At 46.6% G+C, this 19,571-nt stretch overlaps 1 protein-coding gene across 1 annotated transcript in view; it reads right to left on the bottom strand.

Moving 5' to 3' along the window:
• The window catches only part of LOC142582770 (uncharacterized), a 118,255-nt gene that overhangs the window by 35,396 nt on the left and 63,288 nt on the right, over positions 1-19,571 (bottom strand). The gene's annotated exons all lie outside the window — the stretch shown is intronic.

The following is a 19,571-nucleotide window of genomic DNA, read 5'->3' on the forward strand; positions in this document are numbered from 1 at the left end:
CTGACGGCGCCGCCATGAAGTCGGCTCATTATCAGCGGTACACGCACAGTTACCCAAGTTGGCATCAAAGAGGTTCACTGAATAGTGACACATGCCCAGTGGCTCATACGCACCACCTCGTCGAGCAAGGACACGACATCATGTTACAATGTATTCCAAGGCACTGTGGCGTAATGGGCAATGAACATGCCGACGCAGCAGCGCGATCGGCACATGAGGAGGGCTTGCACGACTCGATGCCATTCTCAAGCACAGGCGCAGCAGTGAAAATTCGTGCGCTTGCAAATGAAACCTCAAGATCTTTATGGAACACACCAACCTTGAAACACACACGTCTGCACCGACTGCACGCGTCCCTTCGACTTCGACCCCCATCTGGGCTCTCTCGACTCGATACAACAGTGCTTTGCCGACTGTGGCTTGGTGTCGCTTACACAAGATATTTTGCCTTCCGAGTCGACATGGACGAGAGCGTGGCTTGCAGTCACTGCGGCGTCGAGGAGACTATAGGACACGTATTGTGCCACTTCCCTCGATACAGAGCGCACCCGCTGTCACTAGCGGCCGTGTTGGCACGCCTTGAAGACCGGCCACTTTCAGAACAAACGGTCTTGGAATGCCGATATGAACCGAAAGTCGGTAAAGACTTTGTTGACCTTTTTACGTGGCAGTGGCCAATTAGAAACAAAGACTATAATTGACCCTCTCCTTCTTTTCGTACGCGCCTTTCTTTTTGTCCCCACTCTTCTTTCCGTCTTTACTTCCCCTTTCCATTCTCTTAGTGCAGGGTAGCAAACCGGAGATTTTCTCTGGTTGACCTCCCTGCCTTCCTCTCATTGGCACTCCCCCCCCCCCACCCCCCTTCCTCTGTCTCTTTCTATACCTACGGGAACAGCCCACATTTTGAGACTGCACAATCTTCGGAATTTGCCCTCATTTTCAGACTTTACTATCTTCGGTATTGGCACGACTTTTTGGTGGGTAGCTAGAGCGCTATATAGCCGGGAAGACAACTGGTGAAACAATGCCAAGAATGCTACTCGAGTAAAAAAAATTAAACAAAGAAAGAGTGCTATGCGCCTCGCTAAAGTACGCCCTCACGGAGAGTGTACATGCTCAAAGAGCAAGGAGAGTTCTAGTAACTTCATTTTTGAGGATCGAACTACGTGCCCCCTATCTAGCTCTGAGATTTCTGGCGCCCTCCAAAGCATTGAGTTCGCTCTGCGCCCAAGCAGTGCAAACGCACGCCATCGAGGTTTGCGGGCCGAAATGACTTCGGAAAACGAAAGTAAAACGAAGTTTATACCGTTATTTAATAGCAGAAACCTCATTTATTCCATTTAAAATGCGCTGCATAAACTAGTTGTCAGAGGCGTGATGTATAAAGTATGCAGAAACACGCGAACTGGTGCGCGTTTACAACGTCTACAGTTGAAGCACCACGCTAGCCAAGACGTCGAGATTGTTCTTTGTTACCCTGGTACCCTCACGACCAGGATAAGCCCAGCCAATGTAAAATCCGTAAGAGGTTGCATATATTGGGTTATAATTATTTCAGACCAGTACTGCTCGGTCAGTGCATTACGAAAAGATCATGCCCTTGCGCGACCGCTTCAACAATTATATACCAATACCAGTGGGAGAAAAGGATTCAAAGCCCATTGTTTCATGACCAACTAAGGGCAGTCCAGAGGGCCCATGATGTCGCTGAAAGGCTTGGCCTGACGGTGCCAACGTGGGAGCGGCCCGCCTTGGCTTAAGTCGAGCCTCCGGACCTCCTTACAATAAAAGTTTTCACACACACACACACACACACACACACACACACACACACACACACACACACACACACACACACACACACACACACACACACACACACACACACACACACACACGCACACACGCACACACGCACACACACACACACACACACACACACACACACACACACACACACACACACACACACACACACACACACACACACACACACACACACACACACACACACACACACACACACACACACACACACACACACACCGGATTCTCATTAGCCCACCTGTCATATTTGCTTTTTGATGTACACCGCCATAGAACTAGCTACAGGGCGGAGCTAATCACTCCAGTGAGACATCGTTTCTCGCAGAGCTGATCAAGAAAGCGTTCGCCCGTTCAGATCAACTGCAATTCTCTTTTCTTCACTTTACTGCTGATGAATGAAATCACCTAGGCAATGTTATCGCAGAAGTGATAGCTGCGAAAGCTTTCTAAGCGCCCCTAAAAGCGTCGGCGTGCGTAAATATACCCGAAATAGACGCGTTGTACTACTATTACACTTTTTTCTGTCTTATTTTCTACTATATACCTGAAGTTTCTTAGTCTCTCTGCGCTGGTGAGTGAAATCGTTATAGAATTTTCTATACGAGTCCTCCACCAGTTCTAATTATTCTCTAAATTAGAAATAGCGCAGAACAGATACGCCTTGTTTAAATCAAATAAATTCCCCTTTTATGCAAGCGTTTCAGTTTGCGTGGCACAACTGCATAGACAAATTGGGCTTTCTTTGTGACTGGAGATAATAGGCTGCTGGGTCCTACATATCTTAAACGACAGTCACATTACAGAAAGTCGCCTGATAACAACGTATCGCGTCGCGAATGAAGCGACGTTGGCGGGAAACGATCAGTGTGTTAACTTGGTAGAGTGACACGTGCAATGAACACGAATGAACGCGACGCACCACACAAACGTTGCGCACGGTTCTTACACCGCGTCTCCGTTGAGTGCTTGTGACAATCCCAAGTACATGCGCAAATATGCACGCGAGAGATCCTTGTCATGGAGTCTCTCGCACGGTTATTAGTGGCCATTGCAAAAAAAAAAAAAAAACAAATTTTAGTACCTAAATTTTAGTAAGGAATTCTGAGATGCGACGAACTTACAAGCTTAAAAATTACAACAGCCCCAACGTGCTGCGAAACGGGCAGCGAAAAGCCAAGCCAAGACTGCGCAGTTTAGGGGCTTATCGGCCTTGTTTCATAAGCACCTTTCAGAGGGATTAATTATGAAAACTCTATGCAACAGCCAGCCGGGGGTGTGGCAAGTTTGGGAACGTAGGTGCTTCCACCCCACCTCCGCTCCTACTCATTTTCAAAACAAAATTAAGCGGACCACTCCCGTTGCAATATTGACATACTTCGAGAGGTTGCAAAATGACGAGAACAAAAAGAAATCCCTCAAGACAACGCACAAGCCACTGCCATTAAATATTTTCTTCTGGAAATATTTTCAGGATTGATATACGATGTTCAGGATTGATTATCCTTGGCGGCCTAAGGCTCGTGTATTTACTCCTCATGTTTATTGTAGGCGATCTAAGCATGTTAACAATGACATTTTAGTTGAAACATCAATCACTGAACGCGAGTCGTAATTTAGCGCAGCAGTCTGGTGGCAGAGAAGCTGTCAGTTTGACGAAGGACGAATGACATAAAAAAAGTGCTAGCAGTTTGTTTTCCTTTAACCAGTACTTATCATACCACTAGATGTTTGTACAGCCGCCGGGCGCTTACTGAAGCCCACCTAATCGAGAAACCAGCAGCACGTGTAAAACTCAAATTTTATGAGGATAATCGTTAACAAACTGTTTGCCAGCACAAAATACAGGTTGTCGGTTATTGACAGCTAACTCTCTATAAAACGTTGTGCTAAAGGGCCAAAGCAAACATTATAGCACACAGCTATCTGGCAGAGCACACGTCGAAAGTGCGTCCCTGATGAAAACTTCTATGCAATGTAAAAAGAAAAAGAAGGGCTATTGAAAAGTTTCTGAACGAGTCGCTTGCATTTTGTGTCTATCGCGAAGTTTAGAGCAGGCGTACACTAAAAGAAACAGAAAGTTGGTCCGTTGTCGTGAGTTGCGAAGAGATTTTCGGAAATTAAAGCAACAGAGTGCATATATATATATATATATATATATATATATATATATATATATATATATATATATATATATATATATATATATATATATATATATATTACACAACGAACAATGCAATGCCAAAGATAAATGATAAATGATCCATTAATCAATCCAGTGCCATTGAGTAAGATTGTCGGAAGTGTTTTTTTTTACTACGTGTTTTGAAGGAGGGAGGGGGACGTTGATCACCGGCAGCAAAACAGGTGAAGTGCCCCGAAGCAACTTGCGTTCCGGTAATTAGCGGTAATGCTCCTGTCTTCAAAGGACAGAAAGTGTCGACAGTTTAAGAGCCAAAATACAGTAAGATACTTTCATATCGCTTGCTTTCTATGCAAAATATTATTTTCTTTTTGACAGGCAGCAACTCAATTAGTACGATATACGTCTTCTAATCATCTATCAATTTCGCGATCTAGGACTAGGCATTATCAGCGTCATTAATATATCATTCGAACGCCAACATTTGTCTAACCGCAGCATTAGTAGCATTGTAGAATATTTTTATTTTATTTTTCAATTGCTGTTATTAAGTGCCTAGGAAAAATAGTTTGTCACGCCAGGATGTGACTGCATGACTTAACGTCAGCATAAGCACTTATTTCACGCTTATAAACAATACTTGAAATGTTTACACATAGCAGAAGCGCAACATAAGCAAACATGAAAAGAAAATAGGAACACACCTGCCTGTTTGGACAGAAAACACATTTCTGTGCTTTCAGTTTAAATAGGTAGGGCTGTGATTGTTTCTTCACCAGTGCAAAATTGAAGAAGACATCGAAACTAGTGCTTTGTACCACTTATTCTTTTACCGCCTAACACGAGAAAACAAACTTAGTGGAGAAATACGAAAAGCATATTGCATCGTCCACGCCCCTTGGAACATAAGGTGATCTGCCAGTATCGGGAAGTACGCTTCAGAGAAAAGATATTGTTCGTTCGTTTCCAGGCTGCCGATTGCCAGAAACTCACGAAAAGCGCCTAAATTCTTACAAGACGACTTAGCCACGGTTTCCCGTATAAACAGCCACAACAGCATTCGGCGTGTGTTTGTACTCGATGATCGCAAGTGCTTTGCTTTTGATCAACGCAAGTACCACCTGTCACGCCGCACCGGCCACTTAAAGCCTCCACCGAATGCTAGGTGGCGGAAGTTAGGTTCTTCGATTCCCCATTTGCGCCGTTTGCTGCGCATAGAGTGAGGCAAAAAGTTCAAATGCAGGGCAGGGGCAACAAAAGTAAGAAAACGCGATTTTGCGAACACAGGTGCGAAGTGTTGTTTTAAATCAGGAGCACTGTCGCATCCAGAGGGAGTCCCTGAGGGCCCAGGATCCCCCTGAAAATGTCGGCTCTTTAGCGCTTGCAGTATTCACCCCAGCCCGGCGTGTCAAAAGTGCTTATGACACCCGGATCGAAAGCAAGAATCCTTAAATACTTAAAACAACAAATAAGCTCTTCTTAAAGGAAAACCAAAGACAAAAACACGACGTAAGTTTTGACTGATAAAGCGTTCTTTCACAACTCTATTTTCGCTAACTTCGCGCATCCGCCGTGTTAAATAAGTGACTATGGCGTTGCACTGCGGAGCTTGAAGTAACGGGTTCGATTGCTGCCGTGGCGGCCGCACTCCGAATGCAAGAGAGAGAGAGAGAAGGCAAGGACAGGAAAGGCAGGGAGGTCAACCAAAAGAGCACCCGGTTTGCTACCATACACTGGGGGAGGGGTAAAGGGGAATAGAAAGAGGAAAAAAGGGAGAGAGTAAGCACTGAATGCGTGTGGGGCGGACACTATACAGAGGGACACTATAAACGGTCTCTTAAGCAGGTGCACCTCAAGTATTGCACTAGTGCACGAATTGCTTTTCGTGCCAGAGATGGGTGTGGCCACAGTCCGACTATCTTTGACTCAGTGAACGGTCTTGAGTCCAGTTGGTGCAAAGTCGCCCGCAGAGAGAGGACGGAATGCAAAAAGACAAAAAGAAAAGAACGTTCTGGTACAGCGTATTCATTGCACGTTAAAGAACCCGAGGTGGTGAAAATAATCGGGAGTCCCCCTAAGATGTGCCTAAAAATACCAGATTGGGGTTTTGTACAACGTTAGCATCTATACTAATTCATTTAATTTCGCTGTTGTTGCTCGATTATCAGAAACAATAAATGGTCCCGTTTTCATTGCTTATAAATTTTGAGCCAGAAATCCGGCGCTGATACGACAGTGAGATGTCACAGATTTAAAAACAGTAGCTCGTACTTGGGCCATTGGGGCGCAGTAAACATCTTTTAAGCTTGTTAGGTTCATTACTTGGCTCCTTTAAAATAAAATTTCGTCAATCTTTACTGTTAAAAAATGAAATGACTAGACTCTAGCAAAGGCCGTCAACGTTTGTGACATCACGGCGAGTTATTGCGGAAACTTCAAGGCGGCGTCGCTAGTTGTTCTTCGTTATTGCTCTTTTTCTGGATTACGAAGCATCTTCTCGCGGCAACAGTCCCTTTTTTGCCATTGTAGAGGAGTAATGTACTAACACAGCCCAAGCTATATTTCTCTCCAGTGTCTGACACTCTCTCTTTCTCTCCATTCCTTATACACTCAGTGTCAATCAACATATTAATTGCCCAACAACGATCTTTTGAGCCAACACACTAAAGTTGCAATTGTCAGTAGCTCTGGACAACAATGTTATTTCGAACTTCGTTAAGTCTACGTCTGTCTATTGTTCTGGTAACGCTTCCTGGGCACTCTCAAGGTAATCCAAAATTCGTTAGTTCACTAGTCAGTTATTCCAATAGCTAATTAACGCAAGTCCAATAACCATGCTAGAGTCTGTATTGTCAGAGTTCTCTCATTTGTGTCTTTTTCCGTTGGTTGAACAAACGAGGCCAGCTTTTCGTTCTCTCGTGCGAAATATTTCACGCGAAAGATCGGCTTGTTCGAGATATATCAACTGTCTGCGCACAGAGGCGTGTAGTCTTCACGACAACATCGAGCTTCAGTGGTGGCCAGCTCACGGCGGCATAACGGTCCATGTTGAGGTTGATCGCGCTGCTGAAGTGGTGCGTGGTGACACGTCACGACTGGGCTACCTTTTTCTATAATAGAGACGAGTCAGCTCACGTCAGTGACATCGCGTGGAACTGTGAACGTGTTCTCTAAATAAAAGTATGTAAACAAACAATAGTCTTTAAAAAAGGAAAAATGTTAGAGGAACAGAAACAGTAGATTGGATGCAAAGGCTGCAAACAAATAATATAATAGAGATACACAAGAATGGCAAGAAATAAGTTAGAAAGGAAAATGTGCACGATAACACAAAGGGCTGGGCGTTGCTATTTGAGGCCTGATCTGGTCGCCTATGAGAACAAAAACATACCAGAGCAAGTATTTGCGACCGGATGGGACATTCGTTTGCTGCAGCCGAAATCAGGAGACAACTAAGTACTTCCTATAATGAAATGCGAAGGTATTGTCCCAGCGAGACCGCTAGGAAACGTCCACCGTGCAGAAGTGCCGGGATTTAAAGCGGATGGAAGCATTAACCGGACCGCATTTGAGATAAGCAAGCTATGTTTAGGGTATCGGAGGAAAAAAAAAACAGGGAAGAAATTGATAGGACCGGATCCGTTACAGGCACAGGTAATCAGACAAAGTGGATATAGAGGCATTAAGGAAAAGAGAATATATTAAGTAGACATTAACAAAATGCTTGACTGATAAATATGCATAAAATATCTGATTGGCTCAAGCAGGCTAGGTGACTATTATTCGCCACCCTGTTTCGAAGGGGACACCAATGAGTCACCATAATCATCACCATTTGGTGGAATTCGGAACAGTGCTGATCCATTCGCGTGATCAACGCGACATCCAATTTTCCCATGCCGAGCTGCTTTACAAGGCATGACCGTGCGTATCTACAAAGTACTCGGTTAAACGCAATCTACGCGACCTACTTGCTAAAACTGCATTTGACACTATCGTATTTTGTGCGTCGGCGCACGTAGTTTGGGGCCTCAAGGTCGTCATATTTGCTGTGAGTTTTCGTGGCAGTTCCCTAGAGCTGAATCAACCACGTTTTCTAGACATTGGAGCAGCGTTTTCCCCGACGTGGAGCCCACGGCCAGTTGAAGCCTGAAATTGTGGAACTTCATCACCACATGAAAGAAAAAAAAGTCACGAAATTTATTTCCAGTGGTTACCCGGCCATGGCGGTATCCTTTGGAATGATTACACAGAGAAGACTACTCGGGCGTCACGTGAATAAGACCACTACGTTCCCAGTGCACTTTCCAGGACAGACGCTGCGAGGCAGCTTCACCGCCTAACGCGTACACTTCCGTTAACTGAGTGGTAAGCTTCAAATATAAGGCCCACCATACCACACGAACTAAACGCTTCGCTGCAACTATGGCATCCACCAGGGGCGGCTTGCACGAACATTAATTAAGGAAAATAATAATGAATTTAAGAACGCTTTCTTTAATGTTCCAACGACAACGCCCAGTCCACACAAGAACGCGTTCTTAAATTCGTTTTCATTTTCGTTATTAAATGTTCGTGCAAGCCTCCCCAGGACTTCATCGACGTAAAGCCAGCTGCCTTTTCGGAGGCTTACACAACGTTAAACGAAATGACCGACAGTGTTGCCTGCGATATCTCCGGCATGGACCACTATTGTGCCACTGTCCTCGATTAGAATAACAAATACCATCACTCTCCAACGCTTTGTGGCTTCTGGACTATCGACCGTTGTCCGTGCAGGCGCAACACGAACACTGTTCCCATCGCTCGTCGACCCACGAGGCAGTAAAGAACCTTTTGCGATTCTTGAGAGTGAATGGCCTATGGTAATGCCATTAACAGCATGTAGCCGTCCGCGCACGTGCGCGCTTTTACCGCGCCTTTCCCTCACTTGTCTCTCTTCTTTCAGTTTCCCTTGTTCACCTCCCCCAGCATGGAGTAGCCAACACCCGCCGTGGTTGCTCAGTGGCTATGGTGTTGGGCTGCTGAGCACGAGGTCGCGGGATCGAATCCCGGCCACGGAGAAGGGACGCGAGAAAAAAAAAAAAGAACGAACGCCCGTCGAAGCGGGAGCTGCTGGCTTCATTGCCTTGTTCATCACAATTCTTCACTTGTCGCAATGTGAAATAGACAAGAAATTACCAGTTTTCTTTTTAAATCTACTAAATTAGCTTTTGGGCTGTGGTAGGATTCTGGGTGAATATTAACCAAGTTCTTTTAAAATTTCTTTCACCCGCCGTGGTTGCTCAGTGGCTATGGTGTGCGGCTGCTGAGCACGAGGTCGCGGGATCGAATCCCGGCTGCCGCATTTCGATGGGGGCGAAATGCGAAAACACCCGTGTGCTTAGATTTAGGTGCACGTTAAAGAACCCCAGGTGGTCAAAATTTCCGGAGTCCTCCACTACGGCGTGCCTCATAATCAGAAAGTGGTTTTGGTACGTAAAACCCCAAATATTATTATATTATTATGGAGTAGCCAACGAGAAAAGTTTCTTGTTAACGTCCGTGCCTTCTTGCGTTCGTTTATTAGACAGTTTTAGTTGGGCGTCCGCAGCACCTCTGCGTACGCAGGAAAACCGCGGAGGCAACAGAGCCCATGCGCAGTAAGCGGGAGCACGCATGGTCTCCGCAGCTTTTCAAAAGCTGCGTAGAAGGCGCTGCGGGCTCTGCGTGTTTTGCAGGACGTTTCTCGCGTGTTCTCGCGTGTCCACGAGGGCGCATTCTTCGATATGCCTCTTGTCGAAGATATGACTGCGGCTTGTGGTTTGGCTTCGTGGCGGCTGATATTGGCTACACAGTTTCAAGATCATATGCCGGCGCTGACTAGCGCTCTACCGGCTCCTGCGCGTTCAAGTTAACAATCCCCTTCTCAAATTTTGCGTCCGGCCGACTATTGCCGTTTCGTGCGCGCGCGCTTGGCTACGTAAGCACGACCTCGCGCGCTGCGTACGTGGGCGGTTGCGGACGCCCAACTAAAATTGTTTTCTCACGGAACAGGACTGCTAGGCTGCCAGCGCTTCGTGCGCAACGAAGGCGCCATCAGCCTTCCTTCGGGATACCACGCGCCTGAACTAGACACTCAAGCTACCTGTTACCGTGCGTACAGTCGACCGATTATTTAACTGTACCACGCGAGCGGCGGCTGCCCGGCCGGTCAGCGCCTTCTCACCGCGGGAAGCGACGTGATCAGCAAGAGAAGCGCATGCGCACCAAGTTCACTGGAAGCCGTTATCTCCAATAAGCCGGGGAGCTTGTACTGAGTTAATCGTGCCAAGGGCTGTGTCGTGCTGATGGAGAGAGCCTAGCAGACGAAACAGTGAACTTGGTGCGCATGCGCCTCTCTTGCTGATCTCGTCGCTTTGGCTTTGCGTTGTTAGAAGGCGCTGACCGCCCGGCCAGTGGACACTCGCTCGGTAGTGCTAAAGAATCGGTCGATCGTACATGCGCTGATTGCCTGCGTATATATATATATATATATATATATATATATATATATATATATAGTTCGTGTGTAGTGTGTTTGTACTTTCTGTGACTCGGTCATTCCATTCATCACCCTCGTCGTCAGAAGTCACCGACATCAGCATGGGAGGGTTATGGGAGCAGCGATTGAAGCGCGACTATGTTTGGAGGGAACAAACATTGGGAAAGAAAAACGCTTTTTTAATTCAAGCGAGACACAGTTAGATTCATTGAACGAAAATAAAATTCCTAGTCAATTTTATATATTCGTGAAGAGTTAAGAAAATACAAATTTATTTAATTTTATTATTATTAATAAATGCATTTCTTTTCAGCGCCCATCGCTACATGGGGCGTTGACGCCACTATCATTCGCAATGCAATGCACGTCTTGAAGAGGGCAGAAAGGCGCACTCGTAAAGTTCACCTGTTGAAATACGCCCCCCTCACAGTTTGTGCTTTCTTGCTTGTCGAAGTATGTCTGAATTTGGTGACGCGGGTAGCTTCATCGCTTCTTAATCTGTTCAGTCAAAAGTAGTGAGTTACGAACGCCAGATAATTGTGTAGTTGTTTTCGCGCGACTGCGCTGGCCGACGGGCTTGGCATCCGACAATAGGATCAGCACTCTACAACTAAACCTTTCGTCGGCCTCCAAAGAAAGTATGTTCTGGGCAGGGATGCGATTTCGACAACCATACGACTGGCCTTTTCCTGCATCGCTTTCCACGCTGAAAGCTCGAAACGCCCATTAAGTCGAATGGCGGGGCATTTGAATATATAGCTCCAAAGGCAGGACAACAAAATAAATTTCGCGCCTTCGAAAACAACATGACGTCACTTCTGCTTTTAACGGACATGGCGTCAGATTATTTTTTCTTCCGCCGGAAGTGTTCCCACCACATACAAATTGCGCTAAGCCCCATGAACCGCCGATGGACTGCCATGTTTTGAATGTATGGGCTCCTATGGAAGCTTCGCTACCAGGTATATTTACCTTGCAGTGCGTTTGACCTTGCGAAAATCTACATCTTTTAAAATGTGTCCCTCCTACAGCGTTAACGATTCAAAGTCGCTGCGCTTCCTTCAAACCGTCAAACGTCAGAGACCCTGAAGATTTACGCGCCTCCAAATCTCACATGACGTACGCGCACAATCTCGCTTGTAGATTCGTGTAAAAGTTCACCTTGTCATCGAGAAATGCTTCGCTCTTAAGCGTGTGCCCAATGTAAAGCCTGAGCGTAAAACACGAGCCCCACGATACACAGGGACTAGGGCACAAGAAGTGACTATAGCTGTCGTGGAGAGCAGTGGTATCGAGTAGCCCGCGTATTCCCAGCGTTACAGACACGGACAAACAAGAACGGACACTCGCTGCACAATTTTTGTTACGCGGAAGCAACTAGCTCTTGCCCTTCGATGAACCTACACAGTGATTCGTCGTGAGACGTGTGACGTCGACGAAGATGCCAGCTCCATATGTGTCATGCTGTGCTTTCTGCTTGCGCAGCACCCAGCGTTGCCATGTCCACGGTGATGGATTGCGGGCGTCTTAAAGACGGCGGCCCATCGAACGGCGGTGACGGGCTGACAAGACGGGGAGGACGGGCTGTGAAGGCGCAAGATGGTGACATACACTGAGCCAGCCATACGAGAGGTATTTGCACGCACCAATGATGCGCCTTATCGCTGCAGGTCAAGCAAGCATTTTGTTCTTTCCTTGAGCTTGCGTGATCAACTGCCTAATCTCATTTCTCTCTCTTGCACCCAGATGTTGCACGTCGCGCGCCTAGTTCGCCAAAGCAGGCATACTTCTTTCTTTCTATATCAGCGCAGTAATGAAAATGGTTAATCGAATGAAGATGGTGCAGTGTAGATTTACGTTCTTTGTTAGTGTTGCTATAAAATTATTTATAGGACTGTTCACAACGCACTCGTTATCAGTGCTCCCATCAAAATAGTGCGGCACATTGATGCTTTCTTTCGGAAGCTTCTGGAATGGCTGTGTGGCGTTTGTGGCGCAGAAATCAGAAGAGATGAGCTGATATGTTTTAGAGAATAGCTCTTAAGTTAACAAAATATTTCTTGGCAGCTACATCTTTAGTTTACCTTGTCCGGCGAACATCGGTGGAACTTTGTTTATGTACATTTGCGTCAGTCTAGCGCAGTCCATTAGTTGTTTCGGTGAGGCGCTTGTTGAATACGGAAATTTGAGTTGAGTTGAATTGAGTGGTTGTAGGCCACTGGTGGGATTAGCCTTGTAGTTGCTGCTGGCAATTGCTTCACCGTAGCGACACCTAAAATAAATAAATCGCATAAATCAGACACAGCCCTCACAATTACAAATATTCACTCCTGAGGTCACCATGTGGAGGCCAAATCAGTGTCTTGCAGGTAATTTAAAAGAAGGCGAGAAACATCCATCCTACACAACTGGTTCTCGCGCGGGAAAGCAATGTCCTGAAGAGAACTGTGAGGAACTCCTGTCTTCTTGAGGGTCCCGAATAACACACTCCTTCCCGCGTTATACAGAGTACAGCACATAAGGTAATGTTCTATGCCACCACACACCACACGTTGAACATAATGGAGACAACGCCAGGCCCGTCTTATACATCCACGCAGGGGTACGAGCAGTGCCTCATGTGCCTTTCAAAACTGTGACTACAATGCAATTTATCGTACAAGTGTGCACCCACCCACGCACGCCCCCCCCCCCCCCTCCCCCAACCACGCACATGCATCTGCGTGAACAAAAAAGAAACGAAGGGCCGCGTTCGGTGGCCCACATCTTAATTAGAAAAAGAAAACTCTGTAAAACTGCAAAAGATTTGGCCGGCTTTCGTTTGCAGATAAGGCTTCATTTTATGGCTGGTTTGCTCAGGCTGTTCACAAACTATATGCCAGCTTGCGCAGAACAACGGCGGCTACGCGGCTGCTTTTTTCATATCCGAGGTACCTGAAAGCTATAAGCGAGCACAGTTTGCGCCGGTGGCATGTGCAAACAAATGCCGAAGGGAAGAGCGCTCTGCGGGCTTTTAATGTGCGCCGCACCCCACGCAGGCCCGTAAACACGCCGTAACGCCGCGGCTAGGTTTTACGATGACGACGCCTTCCGGAGCCGTTAACCGTGTTACACGCCGACGAGCTACACGGTCTAGCAGGTAGCCCTTGTGCATGTGCAAACCAGTGTAAACTGCGCCGGCGGCTCTGACGAGTTTCATTATATCTGTGCAGCGTCCATTTGTATCTGGCGCCAGCAAATACGTAGCCGAATTGGCAGACCTTATTGCGAAATTTTTGCGACACGAAGAAACTTGACATTAGCTGACATTCATATTCTTGCCTAAACCTTTCATTAACTACAATCAGTATGGCCTGATTCCCCACGTCTTTCAACATTCGCACGGCTTATGATGTACGACGTAGTTATATAAAATAGTGTTTTTTTTTTCGTTTAGATGTAGAAGAAGGTGACGTTGTACTATTAGGTAATAATGTTCACTGTTCCGAGGGGTTCATCTATACGAAACCCTTGTGATTTGCAGCTGAACTTCCTGTCGGCTTCGGCGCTCGTGATCAGGTGCAGCACTGCCCCCATCGCATTCCACCTTTTGTGTTCAGCACACGAAATTTCCGTACCACAGCCGTCGACATGTTCTTTGCTAAAACTGCACATACGGCATTTTCACGAATGTAAGGCGAGTTTGCGTTCTCGAAAATTTTTTCATTAGAACGCGCCGCGATTTACATTAGGAATTGTGACACGAATATACGGATGTTTATTTTATATAGCGCTTCAAGTGGGAGTCACCACTGTCGGTTTTTCACCGTGTTTCTTCTACCAGTTTAGGACGCTGTTAGTGCTGCATCAACATATATGGTGGCGGCGTGTTATTCGCAACCTTCAGCGAGGTGGTTGGCACTGTTGTACAGGCGCTGTCAAGAGAGCAAGCAGTCTTCGTAGTGGCACGGTCGATCCCCGCGCAATCAGCGAGTGGGTTTGCCGTGCCTGATTATGTCGCGCTAATTTCTGGAGTTTTGCTTGTCTAACAACACCACCGCCGTTCTCGATGACAGTGACGTCAGTAGCGACAACGAGCAATTGCGTGCACTCGGCCATTCACTTTGTGTTGGGACGGCAGTTCGCAGTAACGGTGAATAAAGCCCTGCAGGCATCCGATTTTATGCGTTGTTTCCTGAATTTTTTTTTGCGACACCATGCACTTTGCGTTATAATCGTAATGTATATTTCTTATTCCTTTCTTTTTCTGAGAGACCGAAAATCCTCCCTCATGTTATATTCACAGTCGAGTTATTTACGCGTAAATACGGTTATTTGATGTAAATCTTAGGGTGGTGGTCGGTATCCGAGAAACATGGAATGTTCAAGAATAACGCCATCAGGGATTTTAGACGGCTTCCATTACGTTTCCATCAAAACAACATCTGGCTTCCATAGTTCTTTTTCATTTCTTGTCTTTTTTATTTTCCTTGATACAGCGCATTTATGATGTTGACTTGCAGCTGCCTCCTTTCAGGAGGGACATTTTGCTAGGTAACACGCAACACGCCGTGCTATGTCGCGTATGAATTGCGTGCAGCGCAAAGCATGACCAATGCTTCCCAGTTGAGTTAGCAGCGCCTTGTTCCACGAAATGAACGTGGATTCATCCGAAAAAAAAATCCGTTACGATTGCTTGAATAGGAGGCGGAGGAGGAGGAGGAGGAGGAGGAGGAGGAGGAGGAGGAGGAGGAGGAGGAAGTGAGGGGAGAAGGCAGGGATGTTAACCAGAAATGTGTCTGGTTGTCTACCCTACTCTGGGGGCGCGAAAGAGGTAATATAAAGATAAGATAGAGAGAGGGAGATGAGGGGCAGGAACGCCGCGGTGAGCTCGCGCCCGCGCGCGGAGGGCCTGAGCGAGTCAAAGGTGTTAACATAGATCATTCACCCTCAAGAAAGACAAAAGTGCCTTCATAGCTTTGTGGGCCGACGAGCGATGGGGGACAGTCGTCAAGTAGCACCTGCACAGACGACGGCCGATCGTTCAGTAGCCGCAACGCGATACATAATGTTTGTTTTTCCGACTGAAATCGATGGCAACGTCACAATAAATGTTCGATGTCCTCTTCCACGCCGCAGACATCGCATGCAGCACTGTCGGGCATGCCAATCAAAGTAGTGCACGCCTTCGTAAAAGCCACTCCCAACCACAGCTGGTATAGAAGCGATGCCTCACGTCGGTAAAGCCCAGGTGGCGGTCGGAGTTGGAGCGAAGGGTGCAGTTCGTACAACATGGTGCGCCTTATATTTGGGGTGTTCCACTTGGTTAAAGCGAGCTTGCATGCCAGGCGATGAAGCTGCCTTGCAGCGTCTGTCCTGGAAAGCGAGATGGGAACGCTGTGTTGTTCGTGATGCGACTCTTGGGAAGCTTTGTCTGCTTGATCATTTCCACTGATCCCGCAATGGCCATGTAGCCAGTGGGAAATAATTTCGTGTCGTTTCTGTTTGACGTCATGATGAAGTTTGACGATTTATTATGTTAGCTGTTCTTGAGCTCCACGTCTTATAACTGACAACATGCCGTGTAAAGCCGGTCTCGAGTCGGAAAACATGGCCCGTGGATGTACCAGGCCTCCCTATGTCAGTAAATTGAAGCGCACTGCGCAGAGCCGTGAGTTCTGCAGCCGTGGAAGTCCTGATACGTGACGTCTTGAATCGCAGTGTTACTCCTCTTGTCGGTATAATCACAGCACCCCCATAACTAGTAGGTGTGGTCGACCCGTCAGTGTAAATGTGCGCGTGGATACTGTATTTCTCGTACAACAGGAGTAAGCTCAATTGTTTTAGACCGAGTGGTGGCAGATCTGCTTTTTTTTCTGAAGTCCTGGAATTCTGGGGTCTAATTCAGGATGGTACAAACTCCATCGATGAGACACCGGCCTCGGCGCACGTGTGTACTCCGATATGAGCGAGGCACGATATGCACTGACAGTTGCGCTAAATGACTTGCGGGGCCTTCCCACGGTGAGTGTTTGCGGCGAGGTTATGGCAAGGGGTCCGGGCAATGTGCCTGACATGTGCTTGCATTGTCTCGTCTCGACGGCGATGTGCGTCGTGATTCAATAATCTTGACCTGGACACAGGGTATCCAGCACCTGCAGCGCGCTCTGTGCCAACGGGTTCTCAAGATGCTGAGTAGAGCACGCATAGCATTCATGAGTGACCGCAACATTATTGTAACCTGGCGCTCATCAGGTGTCGTTGCATCAGCGGTTTGTGAGTGTGTCGATGGCGGTGGTATTCGGGGTGTCTTCGTGGCAGGTTGTGCGCTTGGACGTGCGGGACACACTGCGGGACGATCGAGTGTTGCCACTTTCTTCATTTTCGCGGTATCTTTCATGGTGGCGCTCCGCGTTAACGTAGCAGCCATTTTGGAGGAAGACGGCGTGCTGCTTGTTGCGGCGTTTCGTTGCGCTCTTCGGTACTGCAGCAACAAGTAAATTTTTATACCATTTTCATTTCCGTTTTATTTATTCTTGTGCATTAAAATACAAGAACACAAACAACTTTTCCAATGATTTCCATCGCTTCATTTTCTGTTGGTTTCATCTTGTGAGAAGACGCCGCTCTCTTGTCTTTCATAGACAATGAAGGGTGCCTCTTCCCGATCGACCCCAGCGAAAAAAAGAACTTTCGCGAGTGCTTCGTCGACACGTTGCGCGTGGATATTTGAGCGTCGAATTGAACTGGAACTACTATGCGTAGAAATCGATGCTTTCAGCCCTCAGAAATTGCCTCCGCCGCAGGCCGATGAGTTCCGCATGGCCTCAAGACCTTGCGCCGTCATTTGACACCTGTAGTAATAGAAAGTGGCGAGATAAATACTCAGCAAAAGAGATCACTTACGATTCCCTCGTTGCAGCTTTCCGGCATCGCAATACGAGAAAGAAAGCTCATATGCGGGAAGATAGATTCTCAGAACCGTGATATATGGTCCCTCTTGGTTTCCGGAGCCCTTCTGTCGGAGAACGTCGGCGTAATTTATGCCCGGAGACAGTAAGAGAAATATTGTTGTCTTTCCGTATCTTTCTGCAGGCCGTATAGCTTGATGATAGGGCGATATGATATTTCGCATGATATCACTCGTTCAAGAGGTAACGCAATCAGGGGGTATCAACACGTGGTTGCGATATTATTCAGCGAGCACCGCAAGTAGACACGAAGAAAGCCTAAATACCTGACATATTAGCAATACGAAGAGATGGTCTGCTTGACCTACGGATGATGTTGTGGAATGAAATCATTTTTGTTTATTAAATTTTAATTTTCAAGATAATTTTATGCCGAGATAAAATGAGCTGAACTCTTGCAGAGCTATATAAGTACCCAATATAGACTTTTTCCTTCGTATGTCGGTCGGTACGCATCGTAAATACTGTCCAAGTTTCGATCACATATTTGTTAAACTTTCTATAATGTTCATCATAAAGGTCGTTCAAGACAGCCGCTTTCAAATTACTTGCGTGTTTGTCGGACAGATGCTTTTTTTTTTGGGATACGTATCACTTGATGTACCGTTTATGCAGTGCGCGCGCCTCCATATAAGGACAGTGTGGTGTTTGGACGAATATTCAATGCCACTTATTTTGCGGTAGTTCATACTAAGCCATTGACGAACAGTTTAATTGATGGGAATGAAACGATATTGGAAAATCGTTAACGCAAATGAGAAAAATGGAGTGTAGGCTGACTTGTAACGTTGCCTACCACTGTCATGGCAACGTTCTTGGCTACAGCAAACAGAACTTTTAAACCCACCATGCACCTTTGCATGCGGACTTCCTCCAACAAAAGGCTGCTTGAGTTTCATTTCTTAACTTGACGCCTCCAATTATTGGAGGTTAAAGTGGAAAGGGCAATAATTGTCTACGTTCCTTTCACCCCTCACGCACGCCAGCTGCGATCCGATTGTGTGTGTGACTGGAATTCGATTCGACGACTGCCGACCATGCTTGTAGCCATCGTTGTCATTTGAGTGTCACCGTCATATTTTGGACACTACCCGCACCCAGTATAGTTACATTCTTCCTGCGCTTTTCTGGTATTGCCTCTACCTCTTCATCATTCATCACTATACAGCGTCAGTATAATACAAAACTTGAAGTGCTTGTTTTAGTCATTTGGTCATACAGAGCATCGCCGTGGAAAAGAATGGGCTGTCAATTTTTTTCTGTGTTTAACGCTCTTACTTGGTCGGCGCTCACACTGAACTTTGTTTGTTTTCCGATCCTCTAGTTATTGGTCATCCGCCTGCAATAAAGGTCGACCTAGATATCGGGCAAAGTAGGGCATCCTGGTAGGAGATCTCCCGGTTTTGAGAAATTAGATCCGATCCCTGAAGTGCCACTGGACGATTTGCAGCAGCTGTCTCTACACCGCTGCGTTCTCACGCTTAGGGGTGAACTAGCGGAGTAAGTGGTTTTCCTGTCATTATTTTTGGGGCCTTTTCTCTCACGCCAGTCTTTCGAGCATGAGACTCTTGTTTCTGCGAAGCAATCAGTCGCGAGTGCCGATTGAATGAGAGACAGAGAGAGAGAGAGAGAGAGAGAGAGAGCGAGATGCAATACGAAGAGAGGAATACAGGAAGGGTGGATGATAACGCTAACGAGATACGGGAAAAGCTGTTACGTTTGTCTATGAATTCCACCTTAAGTGCCATTGTTGTTCCATGCTGCAATAGAGGGTGTGAAACAACCGGCTTTCAGCAAAATGAAGGAACACTGGAAATGTAGAAAGAAGCCACCGAAAACTGAGAAACACACACGAAAATGAAAGAAGAAAATCTCCTCACAGTCGCATATACTAAAGAGTCATAAGCCCGTGCATAGTCTTCGCACGCAGCAAGGCACCGGTGGAATGGAATTGGTAACGTCACTGTAACTTAACTGGCTTGATTTAGAGAGTGTGCTTACTAAGCAATTCAATCGTTTATGACGCCGTGCCCCTATGTACCACAAATACTTTGAGGTGTATATTGTCAGCGCCTTTGGGACCCTTCCTTTCTGCGCCGAAAATATATTTGACCACGGCAATGTTCCA

The sequence above is a fragment of the Dermacentor variabilis genome, chromosome 5, assembly GCF_050947875.1.
Source record: "Dermacentor variabilis isolate Ectoservices chromosome 5, ASM5094787v1, whole genome shotgun sequence".
In the NCBI taxonomy this organism is placed as follows: Eukaryota; Metazoa; Arthropoda; class Arachnida; order Ixodida; family Ixodidae; genus Dermacentor; species Dermacentor variabilis.